The 18,575-nt window shown below is 43.0% G+C and overlaps 1 protein-coding gene across 5 annotated transcripts in view; it reads left to right on the forward strand.

The window, feature by feature from the left end:
• Positions 1 to 18,575, forward strand: part of WWOX (WW domain containing oxidoreductase) — a 509,240-nt gene that overhangs the window by 270,115 nt on the left and 220,550 nt on the right. The window lies entirely within an intron of this gene.

Genomic DNA, 18,575 nt, shown 5'->3' on the forward strand with positions numbered 1-18,575 from the left:
CCACTGAATAAAAGAGACTGGTAATTTAAAAAATAAAGCCATGCAGCAATTCATAGATCTGTTCTGCATGCGTTTTGATGCACTATCTAAAGAAAAAAAGAAGAAAGGAAAGGTTTATGGGTTTAAAATTTCTCCATGGAGAATATTTTCAGTTCGTGAAACAATATAATTTCCAGCTACTCCCTTCAGTGGAGCTTTTGCAAAGGGTTGCGTAGCGCTGGTGTGCAGAAGAACGAACGAGAAATTGGTTTGTGGCCGTGACTCTCTCCATCGTGCTGATCGAGCGCCTTTGCTGCCCGTGCACAGCACTCCTTGCTAGCGTCGTTTCTGCTACGCCAAAACGGGCTGTACCTGGGAAGAGACCGCTGTTGTGAGGAGGACCAGTATTCCCTTCCACCGAGATCTGGAATCACTGGTAACACCAAATTTCAGTATAATAAGCAGAAGGTCAGGGCTGTCCCCTCCGCAAAAGCGGATTCGGGATGTGAGCTGTCCTGATTACAGCTGTGCCGGGAGTTTAATCCCTGGTGTGGCCGTGGAGAGACCCATCACGGTTTAGTCAGAGTGACCACGCTGCCTCGTGCTTATTCATAACTATTCCCACACCTAATTTGTTAGTTAACCAAGAGGAAAGGAAAATTGCTCTTGCCGAGGACATACCTCAGGGAACCTGGGCCTCCGAGGTTTAGATTAAGACCTACCCTTACCAAACTGGCTCAAGAGAAGCAGCGCAATCAAAAAGCTTGGAAAAAGTGCAGGAAAATACTGTCCCCTCTCCATACAAAGACAAGGCAGAGTCAAGGCATAACTGCAAAGTCTCACCAGCTTCCTGCTCCTCCAGCAGCAGCAGCTTTGCTAAAAGCCTGCTGGAAGCCACGCGAGGGCCGCATGTCCGTCCTGTGCCCGCCGCGTCACCCGCTGCTCTCCGTGATTTGCTGTCGGTGTGGATGTTTGCAATTTAGGAAATAATTCGGCTTATCTTGCTTATGATGATGCATAGGAGCACTTTGCACTCTCCTAGCTGCATCGCTTGTCTCCTGCTAAGTGGAATGAAATGCAGTGCTGGGTGGAGAGCAGGAGTGGGATGTATCTCCGTCACCCAGCAAACAGCTGTGATTCCTGCTGTAGCTGAGAGGCTCCTACCGTGTAAAAATGCATGTTCTGTTCTAGTCGCCTTCTAGAGCACAGGCATGTTTTGCCTAAAACATTGCTTTTACACCCTGAGTACTTAGAATTTTTTCTTTGCTTTTCTCCAAAAATAGCATATGATTGACTGTTTGCTTACACTGTATGGACATTTTGCATTCTGCTATATGTAATGCATAAACCTAAAGCTTGTTTATCACAAGAGAATGTGAACCATTAGGTTATCATCTACCCAATTTGAAAAATAGCAGGATCTTTATATGACAGATTATGAACTTAGTTCCCAGTGTAGAGGTTGAACTTACTGCCTTCTGGCCGGAAATGAGAATACCGCAACTTGGCCAAGATGGAAGGACGTGATATGATGACTGTAGTTCAGGCTGCACAGACTTCCGACTTCACTGTGAGATACAGAAATGTTCAAACTCTGTTACGTAGAAATCCTCCAAAATGTGTTGTCTTTTCATTAACCTACCTGGCTTCCTATGAATGATTTTCATATATGCTGATGTCCGTTATGCTTTGCATAAAAAATACTGACCCCAAATATTTGGGTAGTAGAGACCAATGTCTTTCCCGTGGAAGGAAACTGAGGCGAGTTGCCATGGGTGTCATCACGTCCCAGCTCTGAAAACTGGGGGACCGGGCCTGGCAGGGTCAGCTCTGGTGCGGACCAGTCCCGCAGCGTGCAGTCCGGCTCTCGTGCACTTGGGAGGTGCATCATGCACAAACATTAGTTCATGTTTTGTTGAAGATACTGGCTTTTTGCAGTCCAGAGTTGTGGCTTTTTTTAAGGAGGCTTTCATCAGCTCATCGACTCTCATTAGTAGGCGGCGTTGGGTACATTGCCAATGATGCGAAGTCGTGTCTTGTTTCCAAACTGTTGACATAACCCACCTCAGGGGTAGCTTGGACCTGGGCAAGCTGGGAGAGCCACTGGAGAAACGTGTTGCATTCAGAGATCAAATTTTATTTCCTCCTTTGGCACTAGATACTGAAGTAACATCGTAGTTTCGCAGTTTTTATGTGCAGATGAAAATGCAGGAAAGGCAGGTGTGACATCCGTCCGTGCAATGCCGCTGCTGTCCGCGGAGGCAAGGAGTTTTGCTGTTGGTCTCAAGATCACCGGCTATTTGAGCCTGTGCTTCTCCCCCCGACGGCATAGTCTTCAAGAATGGAAGTTAGAGAGGGACTTTTTTTTTCCTTTTTAACATTTTATCTGGAGAAGGAAATGAAGAATCTCGCTGCTGTCATTGAGAAAATACATTATCTCAGAAAAACGTGCTGCAGACCATAACTCTCGCCATATGGCTGGTGCTTGCTCGGGCTGAAAGCCCTGTTTGGGGGATCGCGGCTGCTCGCTCCTTCCTGTTTTCTGATCGTGCCGAGATGTGTTTCAGTGCCGCCAAATACTTATGTGCCGATAGCCTCCGCCGTGAGCTTCTCAAACGTGTAAGATGGAAAGGGCATTGGAGAGGGAGAGGGCAAGCATGGACTGAAAGGCAAGTAACTTCTTAAAATACGTAGAGGCTGTCTCCACGTGTGGTTGTCCTTTAGAGATAGGAAGATCAACTGCCCCTTCGACCTCTTAGGAGGTTACATAATTATTTGGGGAGGTTTCCCTCTGTGTCGCTTCATAGTTTTCTCCTCTCAGTGCCACTTTCTTACTCTGCATTAAAAAGACAAAGAAAGGCAGAGAAAGCAGGTTCGGAGAACGGGCTGGTTGTCTGAGCGGGGAACCGCCGCTGAGCGGCCCCGGCCCTCCTGTTAACACAATACTTTTATCCAGTAATCACAGCCTGCGGGAGACAAAATAACAATTCATCTGGAAAACGAGATTAACTCGTTGAGGCTGGGCGGCGACGGGAGGGAGCAGCGCGGCGGCGGCGGTGAGGAAGCCCCGTCCCGCTGGAGGCCCTGGTGCTCGGGGGCCGCTGGGGCTCCTCGCGGGGGACGGGCTGCCCAGGACGTGCCCCCGCGCCGCGGGGACGGTACCGGCTTGCTGCCCTCCGCTGCCAAACCCCGTTCAGCCGTGGAGGCTGAAGCCTGCTTGCTTCATTGCTGCGTGGGCTCAAATCAGAGGAAGAACAGGAAACACGTTGGTGGCAGCTGCATCTGGAGATGTTCTGGAGCACTTGCCGTTTGTTTGTCGCTGTTTGCTGAGCAGCAAGCGCGCCGGGGCCCTGGCTTGTAATTTAGGCTCCTGAACACGTCAGCACTAGCAGTAACAGTAATAAGACCTGGAGGAAAAACTACCAGTGAGATGAGTAGGAAACAGAGGAAAGAGCAGTTTCAGCAGTCAGCATCACTTTGTGCTTCGGCTAGCTGCAATTCCCAAATGATTTAGTTGTAATTGTTTCTGCTTCCTAATTTTTTTGGTCATCATCCTCGCTTAATTTTGCCTTGTTTCTTCTGATCGTCGCAACAGTAACCTTGACTAAAGTCTTGAAGTGTCTGTGTGCTAGATACTCATGCGTTTCTGAAAGCTTCTCCCGGAGCAAGCCGGAGAAACGAGTGCAGAACCAGGGCGAGACGGGTGGCCAGTGCTTTTAGGCAATAAAAAATAAATGCAGCAATTGGGCAAGAGGAACTGAAGAATCCAGAAATATTTCTACCTCCAGGGTGTCAATCATGCCTAGAGGGAAAGGCAACCCATGGGTGGAGAGGAGGCAACTGGGAGGTTATTAATTAGAAGTCTTGCTCTCTCGGATACACTTTTTTCATAAAGGATTTGCCGCTGGAACCGGGAAAGGTCAACAGAAAGGCCTTATTCCTGTTTGTAAATGCCTCTGGTTGCCTATGCTGAGCAAAAAAGATCCTTTCTTCAGAAAACTGGAGTCCTTTCCATTCCTTCCTTTCCCTTTCCCAGGAGGGGCTGTGCAGCACCCAGCTGTAGGCCCAGCTCCATATGCCCTCCAGAGAGTAATTTATAGTGTCGTGAGTAGGAAAGTTTTGATAATGCTATCTCCAAAATCAAATTGAAAGTTAACACAGAGTTATTTTGTTAGCAAGTTTTGCTGCATGTTTACCACCAAAGTCACACACACACACACACACGCAAGAATGGCTGAAAATACTGAAAGTGCTTTTAGTATTTATGTCCCCTGCCATTATATATATCAGTTTACTCTGAGGAACAAAATATTAATTTTTCAGATATAAACACAAAAGGATTTTTAGTGGGTTATATTCCCTGAAATGTTGTGCAGTGTTGCTTTTAATAAATGTTCAAAAATTCATAAGTAGTTTTTCAGGCTAAAAATATCCATGTGCTTTCACTGAAAGATACAGTCTAGCAAAGCCACACAGATTTCTGATTCCTTTTCTGAAGCAGAGTGAGAAAGATTTAAAAAGTCAAATGCATCCATCCCATATCATCTTAAAATATAACCTTTGCAATATACCCAAGTCTCCTTCATGGTATTGTACACACATTTAGCAATGGAGAGAAAGAGACGGTGCAAAAGCACTCAGATAAGTTAGATGGAGTTCAACATTAATACATAAAACATCGGTTAGCAAGGGGTATAATAACATTTTAGTTTCTGGCTTATAGTAATACCATCTTTCAAAATTTTACTCGTTCACTCACCCAAGTGGGTAATTTTCTTTGATAATGAGGAAATACCAGGTGGTTTTTGGTTTGTGTTTTTCATTGTCTTTAATCTTCATGGCAAACGCAGGTGAGTAGAGGTTGTGCCTGGCTGTGAAATGTGCCTGATGATTTTGTGAGGTTGGGTAACACTGAATCTGAAAGACTTTGAGTCCTCCTATGGACTACGAATTAAGCATCAGAGGCTGTAAAGATACTTGTGAAGTTTGGGGAGTAAACGTAATAAAATACTGGGTTCTACTCTTCCAGCAAGCTAACTAGACTAAATACAAGGAAGTTTAAGCATTCATTTGTTGGGTTTTTTGTTTTTTTGGTTTTTGTTTTGGTCAGCTACTGCTGGAAAATAAGCACACAGTGTTATTTTAGTGATTTAACTTACATGATGAATCTTGAACATGTTTCCTTGCTACAGCTCAGAGCATGTAGCGCTAATAGGACTGCACAGCGCATGAAGAAGGACAAGCACTAGGCTGGCTCTCTCTTCCAGATCTTTTCATCCGAAGGGAAAGAGTGGTATGAAAGGGCAGAGCAATCTCTGGGACCTTCCTCCCAAATTTCCAGACAGATCTGGCAGAGCTTGGGTGAGATTGTGTTACGCTGCAGTGTTCTGAAGATTTACGCTCTCCAGTACAAGGGCAACAGCTGAAATTTCATTCAGACCCAAGTGGTAGGTGTGCCATGGGAGCTGGAGGATTGTGAGTCCTTTAAAATCATCACGTGCAGGCTCAGGGGCAGCGATGGGCATCCTTTTCCTTCAGGTGTATATCACAGAATAACCACCAGAGCACTACTGCTGCCCTACTCAGAAAGAACTGCAAAAAAGGAAATGAAAGGAAGATTATCAAATTCTAAAACAAACACCTTTTTTAAACCTTGAGTTAGCCTTAAAGTCTTGGGGAACATTCAGTAAATCCTTTTAAAATTAAACAGAACATTATAGAGCCATGTTGAAGTGTAACCTTTCAGCTTTTCACACCTATCAATTAGTACTTACCGAAACCTGGCACAGATGGAGCAAGATTCCCATCTCGGTTAATCTAGACAGGAATTTACACAGTCTTTTTTTTTCAGTTATTGTAATCGTAAGCCTAGCAAGATAGTCGTATAATATATTGGAGTGTACATGCTTCAATACTCGAAAAGAACGAACTACACCATTTATTTCGGAGTCACACTAAGTTGCCTTATCTCTAATATAAAAATACTGTACATTTTAGCTACACTTTCAGTGCAGTTGCTTTAATGGCAGAGAGATTATAAATGTTAATAAAACGGCATTTTTGCTTGTGAAGGCACAATGATATAAAGCTGCCAGACTGCAAATATTTTTCACTTTATGGAAGGTGATTCAAAATACAGCTTTTGTTTTGTCTTCACATACATTCATAGAGAAAATATGAACTATTCAATTTATAGTTTGTCTTTTTTATGAATGCCCTAGATATTATTTTCCATTGGGTTTGGTACTTGTGTTTCACATTTGGAAACAATTATGTCATTATGCAGATGTTGTTCAGTAGTGCCATATTCATTTGTGTGTCATGAGTACACTTTGAGAGAGAGAAATAGGGTGTTTTTGATATTATTCTTCATATTCTCACATTCATGGACTTATATGGGCAGACTTTATCCAGCTCAAAACTTTTCAGATTTTGGGTTAAGGGAATTGTGCATTGCACTGATGGTTTACTGGAGGCCAAGTTTATTTTTCATGGTTGATTTGTGAATCTTTTTAATTAGAATTTGCTTTCAAGCGTTATTCTTAGCTGACATGGGCTAAGAATGAGAACTTAGCTTTAAAAGTTCGTTGGTTTGTGTTTTATTGGTTGCTACTTAAATTTGTCTGCTGTCCTCACAAACTGATAAATGAAGGGCCAAATTCTGCCCTAGAACAGATGGTTCTTACTCCCGTAGCTGGTAGCCCTGTTCCCATCCAAAGGGAGAATTAAGCTCCAAGCGTGGAATAAACTCAGCTCTCCGTATTCAGCCAGGAGGAAGTATACCCTGAATAAGCAAATTCAGATTGCGTTTTGCCCAGAACTCAGCCTTACAAAGAAGTTCTTTCTTCAGTACTATGGGATGAGAGTTTTAATAAATTAAGGATCTGTATATGGGTTACTTGCTGGTGAGGGGATTGCAGCGAGTTGTGTCAAAGTTGTTAAATTACTGGGAACTTATACCAGAAGAAAACTGGGCTGCCGTTCCAATAACATGGTCTGTGTCAATTAGCATTTGCAGCAGGTCCATCATCAGAGGTCCCAGGCTGGCTAGAAAACCCAAAGGTTAATACAGTTGTAAATTTGATGAAAACAGCAGATATTGCAATTGTTTTATATGCAACTTCTTGAAAAAGCCGTGTGAGCTGTGTAAGCACAGACTTTCCTGCCTGCTACGCTCCCTTCATCAAGTATCCAGCGTGCCGGTTTTGTACGCAACAGTTCCGCAAGTCTGACCATTATATATGATTTGATTATTTGAAGGGATGCAAATAGCTAAAAAAATATATATAATGATAGGTGGTTGGAGTTGTATGCGTCTTAATTCAAAAGCATATGGAAATTAAACTGATGTAGTGTCTTAGCGATGGGAGGTTTTAATATGATTATTTGTATCATATCTGCTTATGTTTTCTGTTGTAGTACTTTTAATCTTTCATGTCGCATAGTTGTCTATTTGGTGCTGGTACACGTAACTTATCTAGTATAATCAGCACCTATGAGAAAGAAAAACAAATGCACCTAAACAGAGGCTATCTAAATATATTTGAAGCCACTTTTTTGTCCTTTTTTGGTAAGAGTACATTGATCGGACGTATTTATTTGCAGTGGGTATTTTTCCCCACAAAACAGCGTGTGTGGCTTAGTTGTTCTGTTTTGTTCATTTTAAGCACGTTTTCACTAAAGTGTTCTACTTGAAGCTGTTCTCAATTCAATTTGAAGTGAAAGGTTTCTGAGTTTGGGTAATTTACATATAAAAGCTTTACAGTACATTTTATAAAATGACTGTGTTCAGAAAACAACCATTTCTATTTAACAATATTGTTATTCCACAAGCGGAATTGCTTTCCCCACTGTCTTTTGCTTTTGCTAACAATATTTGTTCTTGTCTTAATTTTAAATCATTAGTGGCTGAAACTGTGTAACTTCCCCCTTTTCTCCCCTACTGTACTAAAGTGACTAGAGACCTACTGTGATTTGTCTGTGATGTAGGAAGATTAAAAATATGTTGCTTTTGTCAAGACAGGAGTGACATGTATGCACTTCTTTTGAGACTCCCCCCTTCTGTTTTATTTAAATAAGTGATAATTGTCTATTGCAATTTTGAACTAAAAATTATTGCAGTCAGTACTGGATTTTAAAATGACTCTTTGGATTTTATCGTTATCTGTAAATCCCTAGCAACCAGTTTCCAAGTCTCTGAATACTTTATCGTAACTTGTCTTAGAGAAATATAGGCACATATTTACAAATAACTTGTAAATGCTTGTAAAGAACGGCAGATGAGAGTGCTTCAGATTCAGCTTTGGATCCAAATGAGGAGATCTGACCATATAAAAGTACACAGAGAAGTTTTATGGTATTAAATGATGATGCTGTACTACAAATTTTCATTTGATTCTGTGCATTTTAGTTGCTAAGGGCTTAGGGTATAAAGTTTCTCCAATTGCGTTCCTCATGTAGTGCTCAGACACCAGTCTGTAATGGACTCCTCTTCAATTCCAGTAGCTAATTGCTTTTGAGGACAATAAGAAGCTATTTTAAACAAGATCCATAAAGTGACATTAAATTTAATATTCTGGTCGTAGGAAATACTGAGTATAAAGCTTTATTTCTTACATTAAGACTACTTGTTGCTAGGTTTTTTTTTTCCTAGAGCAACAAGCGAATGCCAAATAACGCGGGCTGATAAAGGAAAGATGTTGTGCTTTGCAAAGTTGTGCTCATCACCAGTGCATGTACGCATAATCGTACGGAAAGTTTGAGATGAAGGCTCAGGTAGCGTTCATCGTGTTCAAATGCCGTGTAGACGAGGGTAATCATAAACTCCAGTTCATAGTCTCGATACTGTAAGTGGCAATTGATATAAATGTTCTGTGGATCCTGCACAGCTGCTAAAATGCTATTAAATATGGACACTTCTGAGTCTAAAAAGACTTTAATAGGATTTGGATATCTGCTTGGGAGTCTCTAGAGCGACTTATTTATTTTGGTTCATAAAATTAAAAGCATGAGACAGATTTCGCACTTATTTTATCAATTTTTATTCTAAATGAAACTCACCCAGTATTCTTGGTTTATATGTTTAAAAAGAACTAAGTGCAATTATCTGATAGAAGGGCAATGTTCCCCTTAAACAAGGAGCAGTACTTTTTTGCATTAAAAGCTCTTTAAATTTCTTCCTCATAAATTGGAAATTGCATCACATGTATTTAATGTATTCACTTTTGGAATTACTAATTTATTTACTGCTAGTTTTGAGGAGGGGAGTGCGGTTTGGCATCAAGAGAAGTATGCTGGGAAGCGGAGACGGATGATACCTTAGTATTCTGCTGCCTGGGTCGCTGCCTCCGCGCACGCCAGCTATTCCTTCACGGCTGGTGATAACCCCCTGCCCCAAAGCACCACGAACTCGCGGCTCTCTGCAATGCTATTGTCTTAGTTGCTGAAACAGCATCTATATATTTTACTTTTTCAGAGATACTGTGGTAGAGTAACAGAGGGCCTCATTAAGGGCATCCGTTATCTTAGTTCATATTTTATTCTGATTTTTAAGAGTGCTTCAACAGACGGTATTAAGTAAGGAAGGAACAGACCCTCCTTTTTTACTGCTCTTCTGTACCGAGTGCTCCCAGTGCCAGAAACGCCCCTGATTACCGGCGTGCAAAGCTTTGCAATGCGGCTGGTGCCACCGGAGCGGGCAGTGATTCACAAGTTATTCCAAATACCTTTTCACAGCAAATCCTGATGTAGCCTGAAGATAAAAAACAGTGTAAGCAACGTACAGGCTGAGACCTCCTTTGTGCTGATAAATATTCCTTTAAAGCGTAGATGAAGATGCTGTGCTTGCTTTATTTAAATACAATGGTATCTGTAATGTGATAAAAAAGACAAACTATGGGCAGGGAAGCTGACAAGCCGTGGAGGCAAGAGGGAACCTTGGTGGCTTTGGTGGTGGTGGAGCGTGCTGGGGGGCGTTTTGCTTCTCTGAGCTTTCCCACGGTTTGATGCGGTGATGTCCGACCTCTTCCTGGGACACGGGGCTCTGCTGCTGATGTTCATGACATTTTGATCATGATGCATATGTCCTACCAGGGCATTACATGCTGAAACCATGGATTTTGTTGCACAGATGTTCTTAGCGCACGGAAGTGCTTCACTTTTTAACATCGCGCTAGCGCCAGCCAGTTGTCTCCTTTCTCACGTGTGGGACAGTTCGGCTGTATTTGCAGAGCGACTGTTGGGGCGGGTATTAATGTAAATACCATCACTGGGCTGACACTGTGCATTGCAACACAGGTAACTGAAATAGCAACGCTTGTTTGGGAGCTGTGGGAAGAAAGCAGCAAGAAACAAGTGCTTTTGCCCGCTGGGTCTCTCTGTCAGCCTGCAGTGAGCCTGGGTCCGTCTCGAGCCCAGCTCTGAGCTGCGCCACTGGGGCTGAAGGACACGTGGGCCCTGCTGCCGCTTGGAGGAGTGGACCGGTACGTCCATATTAGGGTCTCATAAACCGCGAAGCTGCAGAATGACTTAGCCTAAATACAAAATCGTAGAGCTTTCTGTGGGTCCCTCTCCCCACAGCAGAAAAGCAAGGTCTGTGCATCTGACTGCAGGATGGTGGGAGGGAAGGAAATGGAGGAAGGAGAAACAAATCGCTATTTATAGAAGCCGAAAGATAAGTGAGTCATGTTTATTTTAGTGCTAATTTAGGTGAATATGAAATTGTCTGGTATGATTGGTAACAAGACTCTGTTAAATGCTGCCCACTCGCTCGGGATGTGCAAGCCTCAGGCGTGCTCCCTCTTATCTGGTAGGTAATGCTGTGGCTCGTGTTTTACTGTCAGTGTTAATTAGAGATTTGGGAGGGTAACCGGCCCGGCGGTCTGGTGCCCTCCCATTCTTGAGAAGGGATTAGAGCAGCAAAGGAGGCAGGGGCGAAGCGTCTGCGGGGCTGGCGCGAACATCCCGGAGAGGGGCGGCGGCGGAGAGGAGCTCCCAGACCTTCTGCAGGCTGGGCACCACGGAGGGTAAGCTTTCGCCACGGTGGGACTGCACTGTGTCTCGTTGGCTTCTGTAGAATGGTCTTAGAACGAAAATACAACTGATGCTCCCTCTTTCTTAGTTTCTTGTTCATAATGGAGATATCGAACTCTTCTGCAAAGCTCTGTAGGTAGAAAGCGCCGTATATGCGTGAGATTGTGTTGTTAATGATAATTCTAAATATATATTTTGTTACAGCAGATTGCAGCAATCTGTTTCCAGCCTTTTTGACTAACACACCTGTCAAATTCCCTCTTTGCTAAGTATAAAAAAATAAAATCCCATTTGTAATATGAATCATTGCTGGAGGGAGGTTTCCGAAAGTGCAGGTAGTCTTACTGCTGTCCCTGGGGTTTAATTGTGTCTATTTGTTTTTAATCTGGAGATTAACAGTAGTTAGGAATTACTGTGTTCGGATTTGTTTCACCTCTCTGCTCTGTCATCGCTGTGCTGCAGTGCTCTTGACATTCCCTCGCACTGATGATAATAACAAGCGTCATTTCGATGTGTTTTCAGTGCCGGAGGGTGTGTTGGGGAAGAGCTTCTTGTCTAGGGTTGTGGCCATGGCCAAGACCATGCAGCGGTGGCTGCTGTCAGCTTTCAGGGCAGGAGCAGGGGCGCAGGGAGGTGCGAGGAGGCCCCAGTGGGCAGTGACCCTGGCCAGGATATTCTCCTATCCTCCAAATGTTCTCCGAGAGCAGCAGTTCCACCTAATTTGTCTCATTTTTTTAAAAACATTTTTCACCTTTTTACTACCTGGTAGTAAACATTTGGGTTGGCTGTATGAGGAAGCATGAGGGTTTCCAAATGTGGGGGAAACTAAGTAAAATCTAAGATCTTTTTTTTTTTTCTGCTTGGTTTGCTTTAAAAGAGAGCTATCTTAATCTTGATTTACCTGATGCTTAATTTAATTGGATTGCTTGTCACAGACCTAATATGAACTAATAAAATGAATGAAATGTCTAAACTCCTCGTCTGTTTTGGGCAAATATTCAGCAATATGAATATCGTGTACAGAAGAGCAGTGCATGTATTCTGTGTGTTTAAAAGATAATTAATCATGATGTACGGACAAATTAATTATGGATGCATAAGGACTGAAGGAAGAGCTGAGAGAGTTTTAAAACTAGTTATGTAAACAGTGAAAAGGGAAGGAAGGAGAGAATTGTGGTAAATATCCATGAGCAGCTTGGAAATAATCTAAACATGTGTCCTTATACACGTGTACTTCAGAAGTGCTACCTCACTTTCTAAACAGCATAGAGATCTCTTTTGGAAAAGGTATATTTAGGACCTGGGCATTTTTCAGGCCTGTGTCTGCAAGGTGCTGAGCAGGCAGCGATGGCCTTTTCGGGACTCACCTGTGGTTGCCCATAGTGGAACCAAAGGCTTCAGATGTCAGAAGGTGAAGCCACTGTTATCACCTGGAGTAAATTTTAATCTAATTACCAAATAAACATTGAAACTTGTGCATTAGTGCTTTTGCTCTCTGAGCGTTTTAAATTTTCTTGAGTGATGTGTACTTTAAAAATGGGATTGACATGGGAAATATTTTCTACTGCAAAGAAATAATAGAAAAAAATGAGGAAAATAGTCTCTGTTGGTGGTGGGTTTGGTGTTTCTATCCTGTTTTTAGAGGAAGAAAGAGAGATATTTACCATTTAAAATGATTTCCAGAACTATTTTTACTCCCTCTAACCAAGAAGGAGTCAAAAAAGTGTTCCTCCATCCCTTCTTTTGGAACAAAGTAGTGGCTCTCAAATTAAGTTATGAAGATAGCACTGTGGATAAGAGTTAAAACTATAGGATTTGGCCTACAAACCCTCACAAGTCTGTGCATGGCAAAAAAAACCTGAGAAAGTTAACTCAATTCTTAGGCTGGGGGGGATGGAGTGGATTTATATATTTGTGTTGTCGTTCAGTGCACTGCCTATAGAAGCGAGTCCTTGCGGGGATCCGGAGCTCCCCGGCAGATGAGCCATGCAGCGGCGGAGAGCGCCGGGCCCTCCCGCCTCGCCCTTTCACGCCAAAGTTATTCCTATCGCTGTCTGGCAATCACGTCGACGGGAGTTTGCAAAATCCCTTCAAGCTGTGGGACAGGCTTGTGTGTTTGATCCAAGCTAAGTGTGTCCGGGGCTGGTCGGTGTGCTGCCGAGGACAGGAGGGTGGGCAGCGGGCGTGGGAAGTTGGGCTTTTGGGGCGGTCAGGGAGCGGGCTCCGCGGCTGCTGGTGTTACCTTAGAGCTGAATTTCAGCTTAGGGAATTGAGGTGCCTTGTGCTAGGAGTTGGCCTTCTCTAGCCGCAAGTTGGTCAGGACAGAAATGGCAAAACTGGAGCAGTGCGACTTCTCCGCGTCCGAGATGGAAACACCAGTGCCGGAGGGAAAGAAACCCACGGGGTTGAGAAAGCATGCATTGCACTCCTGTTGCGTCCAATAACGGGAATTGCTGTTGGTTTTAGAAGTATGATTTGGCAATATTTCGTCTCCTTGGTCTGCAGTCACTGGTGTGCGATGGTCCCTTTTCAACCTCTTCCTTTGTCTCAGCCTTCGGCAGAGGATCGGCTGCTTCCAGCTCGCACAGACGGGTGAGGAAGGACGCTGGGTTATTTATCACACACTTCAAATGAAAGTGTAAACCTTCACACATACATTCACATACCTATTATTGAGGAATTACAACTTTTTTGCCACCCTGTTCCAACCACGTCATTTTGAAGCTTTGACATTCCTGGGGTTTTTTTGGAGCGAGACATGAAAACACATGAAGTCCACACAGAAGTCCTGTTTGCCATTTCACGCGTTGAGGCTGGGTTTCACGGGAGTGTTTTTGTTTGGTTTGGTTTTGCTTGTATTTAGCGTGTAGGACTTTTAAAAGCCCTTCATGGCTGGAGAGTTTTTATTGTAAACATAAAACATTAATTTAAACATTAAAAATTTTACAGCTGCTTTTTAGTACATAAATTTTCACAGACACTCAAAGACTGTAATTTTTGTTTTAATATTTGCTTTTTCCTAACTGCTCCAAAGTTGCATAGAGAGGGGAGAAAAACAGCATACTGATAAAATACTGCCTGTTTAGATCTTTTAGCTCTAAAAGCAACATTCTTAACACGGGGAAGAATTCCTATTAAGTAAGGGATAAATACTAGCACTGCCAAGAAAATCAAACATTCCCACAGTTTTGGGTTTCGTTTTTGTCGTTGTTGTTCTTTTCTCCCTTAAACAGTTCTTCAGCAAATTAAGAATGTAAAAAAAGAAAGAAAAAAGAAAAGCCAGTTGATCTGGACAGCAGCAGAATCGTTACTCTCCATGTGATACGTTCTTCGCAGCAGGGTCTTTAGAAAAGAACGTGTCCTTTCCAAGGCTCAAGATGGTAATAATAAATAAGCAGAAATTGTGTAACAGTGCTAGTGTTTGACAGCTTTGTGGCCATACAGAAAAGTGCTGCAGAGATTCAAAAGCAGTGCATTGCTAGGGTGCCCCGGGCTGACAGGGTGGATGCTCTGCAGAAAGGACGGTGCTTCATTCTCAGCTGTGCACGTTGGAGAAACTTCACTGATTTGCAGGGATCTGCAGGAAATTATAACAAAATCGGTTGTGTGTGGTGGGTAGCTCATTTAATTTGCCGGTCGCAATACCGGTGGGTGTTCACGTTTGGCACGGAGGTGTGCGGGGAGAACGGCAGGGAGGTGGCACAGCGAGACCTCTGCAGAGCTTCTGGAGGAAGCAGTCGCAGAACAAACCTGGAACAAGTCCTCTTTTCACCCCAAACAGCATCTCCAAGGCTGCTCTTCAAACGCAGGTGCTTCTGCCTCTGGGTTTTGTCTAGAGTTTGTGTGTGTGCACACAGCGCTGGCTGTGGGTAATTTTAAAGCTGTCATTCAGTCTGGAGGCGCGTGAGATGAGCAAATTGGCTCCTCTCCTCTCTGCAAGTTCTTTCAGGCTTAGGGTGGGCACCTAAGTGGAGAGCTGGTTGTCACCGGGTGCAGCAGCATTTCCTAAATTACAGTGGATTGATAGTATTTTATTATATAAATGCCATCACATTTTTATAAAAAGAGACAGTTATAGGCTCTCATTAGATTATAGGAGTTGGTCCCTGGTTATAATAAACGCTGAGAATGGAAGCAGTTAAAGACAGTGTATTGTTTCAAGCACTAGTCTGGAAACGATGTGCAGTTTTATTCTACCAGCTGTGGCCAAACTAAAACTAGGAAAACTAGAAAGCAGGTGCTTTTTGTTTCAAGAAGTACTTGAGCCAGACAGAGAAGATGGTCAAGCAAGCTCTGGTGACCAGGAGAAGCATTAACTCAGAGCATTCGGTGTAAATGCAAAGGGAGTCGAGTCTTCCTTAGAAACGTTCCCAAGACAAAGTCTTGTTCTGTCACCTCTAAAACAAAGGTTTTGATGGATTGGAATAGCATACTAAGCAATCTGGGAACGTTTGGTCGTTTTGTCTCGTCTTTCCTATACTTCTGGCTGTTTCTCTGATGGAATAATTTGCAGAGTGACTGGTATTACCCCTGCAAACCTACCAGCTAACTCAATTTCATCAGCAATCAGTCAGCTTGAATTAAAAAGTCTAAACATACACATTCTGGATATAAGCCTACTTTATATGTATGCTTAACGTCCATTCGAATCTCATTTAATGGTGTTATTAAATCTCCATGCTGATAACTTTTTGTTACCCAGCAAGTAAGTGCAGTAGGGAAGCATCTTTGATATGCTGTAGCACTGAACACAAAGATGCCTCTCTCTACGTAATATGCAGTTCGTTGGACAAGGTGGTGGACGTACATATTCTCTTTCTCTGCATGTCACTGCTCTTTATAGATCTGGAGAAAAACCCAAACCAACAAATTAAGGAGACAACAGTATTGCTTACTTGTTTCAACTTATAACACGTGAAAAGCATATTTTGAAGTTTCCAGGGGCTGTTGAAATGTGTGTTTCCTTGTCATTGTTACTATGTGTGTATTTGCAGAGTTTACTTAGTCAAGACAGCATTATTCGGCAAAAAGTGGCAAGAGCTCACACGCCATCGCTTTGCTTGGCTCATGAGGACCTGTTGGTGGGAATGACAGGCAAGGGCATTCGCAGTATATGTGCAGCGAGAGCGGTGCCGCTCAGAGTGAATGCCCTGAAAATGTATTTCGTGGACCACATTCGAGCAGAATGAGAAAACTGTCCAAGGAAGCACAGGTTAAAGAAAAGAAAAAGAGAGAAAATCCATACTGCTTTTGCCGTACTGTTTTTCATAGCTGTGGGATGCAGACACATCTGCACATACAAAATTTGTGCGTGGAAACAAATGTGCCAGGCTAGTATAAGTGCTTTTCAGTGAAAGGAGGTGGTACAGAGGAAAATACCATGGTAGGAAATCCTGCAACCACAGAATAAAGGTTCTCTACACTTAAAAATCATGGGGGCTAAAAAAAGACTTTTAACAAAGCTGTGGGAAACCTTACTTGTGATTGGTTTGCTTATAAAATGTATTTTCATGAATATATATAAATATAGATGTGTGTGTGTGTGTGTGTGTGTGTGTGTATGCTGGGTATACACGTGAATATATTTATATATATGCCACATGCATGTATGATGTGCACGTACTTATGTTAGATATTCACTGTTGGATTAATACAGTGTGTAAATGCCTGGGTACAGATAATATGGCTGGTTTACAGAATAAGTGTGATTTTTATATGTGCCGTTACGGAAAGTGTGTAGCTACAGAGCATTTGAATCACAAGTTTTGTTATTGATTATGTACATGAAGTCTGTGCATGGCCACGTATATCGTACATACGTACACGCCGTGCAACTTGCTCGTGAATTGGTACCAGGACTTGGCGTCGGGACTTCTGACAACTTAAAGACGTGTAAGTCCCAGTATTTTCCCTGGAATTAGGCCTGTTCCAAACACTAGCCGTGTTCGGAGCTGAGTTCCCTGTGCAGGGACTGTCCGGAGGGGGTAGAAATTTGTGTGTTTGTTTAAACACCGCTTCCTTTGCTGCTGTAAGAGCAGCATCTGTGATGTTGTCTCCCCACCGCAAGGGTAACATGCTTGTGTTTTCTCTGATCAGCTCGTAGTAGCCTGTTAGTCCTCGAGGTCAGTAAGGATTACGAACACTTCCGCAAGAAAAGCACTGCAGCCGCCGGAAACTGGGATCGGCCTGTTTTTGTTAGGCTGCTTGAATTTGCTTGGCTGCTCTTCTCTGTCCCTTTACGTGGCCGAAGCACCCGGAGCGAGCGGAGCTCCCGCCCGGCATGGTCGTGGCGTGCCCGAACGGGCCCCCGTCGGCGCTCGTCCACTGGCGCCCGGCTTCCTTTGCCTACGGCCGGGAGCCGAAACTTGCTTTTCAGACAAGCATTTGAAAAGCTCCGGTAACATCTGGCTATTTATATCTGAGTCGTTAGGTAAAACGAAGGTGCAAGAGGCCAACGATGACCTGCGCGAGGGCTGCTGCTCACGTGCCGCTCCGCAGAGGTGGGGGATGGATAAAGCCTTCGGAAGAAAACCAGGGCACAAAGGGAAGAAAATAAATAAAATCAAGTAACTGGTAGTGAACGATGAACAGCATTGTTTCTAACACCTCATAGGCCTCGTGATTTTAGCTTATTTATTACAAAATATATTATTCTAGGTCACTTTGCTTAGTTCCAATTTGACATGGCCCAAAGTTCGCGATTTTGCGTGGAAATGAAGATATGTGTAGCTGTACGAATCTGCCAAAAGTTCAGACCTAAAATCTTCCTGGGTGGCTTCTTTGCACGTTACACTTTGGATTTCTTAGAGCAGATTACAGTATGCTTTTGTATATGTTATATGGCCAGGCTCAGGCTTTGTGATTCTTGGCATTCATATTTCATAAGCGTGTCCTGTTGTTTATTTTACATTAAGGCAAATATTCACTGCACCATTCCTTTTCTGACTTTATAGTATTTCTTTGTTTCTTTATTATTTCATATAAAAAGTGAAAGCGCAGTTATGTTAAATTTTATCCAACTGGAAAGTAAGGCAGATATGTGAAAGAAAAATCATCCTGTGTTTTCTAATCCTCTGCTTTTTTCAGTTTTCTGTGGTGGCGGAGTTAATTCATTCACTTGGGCTGTGTTCAGTTGCTGCGTAAGTGATAAGCACTTTAATACTTTAGTGGTAGCATTTTTTCATTGACATCTTAGTGAAGTGCTCAGTTTTCCAGAATGCTGATATATCTGCTCAAAATGTGAAATGATAAATCTTAATGTACTCAACTGAATTTATTATGTTTACATTTATTCCTGGGGAAAAACAATTTAGATCACATGCAATGTTTTCCATAGGTACTGGGTGAAAACCGTGCTTCCCGCGTCCACACCAAAATTCTTCTGGGTGCAGTAGAGCCATAATGTCACTCTTTTTTGTTTTTCTTTTTCCTCCCCTTCTGGTTAACCATTAGAAGGTCTCTCATAGCTGAACAATATTAGTTCCTAAGGTTTTGCTTTCATGGAAGCAAGGAGAACTGCATTTGTGCACCCGGTTCTTTGCGAGGTATTCGTATACAACTGCGCT

This window comes from Dromaius novaehollandiae, chromosome 13 (assembly GCF_036370855.1).
Source record: "Dromaius novaehollandiae isolate bDroNov1 chromosome 13, bDroNov1.hap1, whole genome shotgun sequence".
Classification (NCBI taxonomy): domain Eukaryota; kingdom Metazoa; phylum Chordata; class Aves; order Casuariiformes; family Dromaiidae; genus Dromaius; species Dromaius novaehollandiae.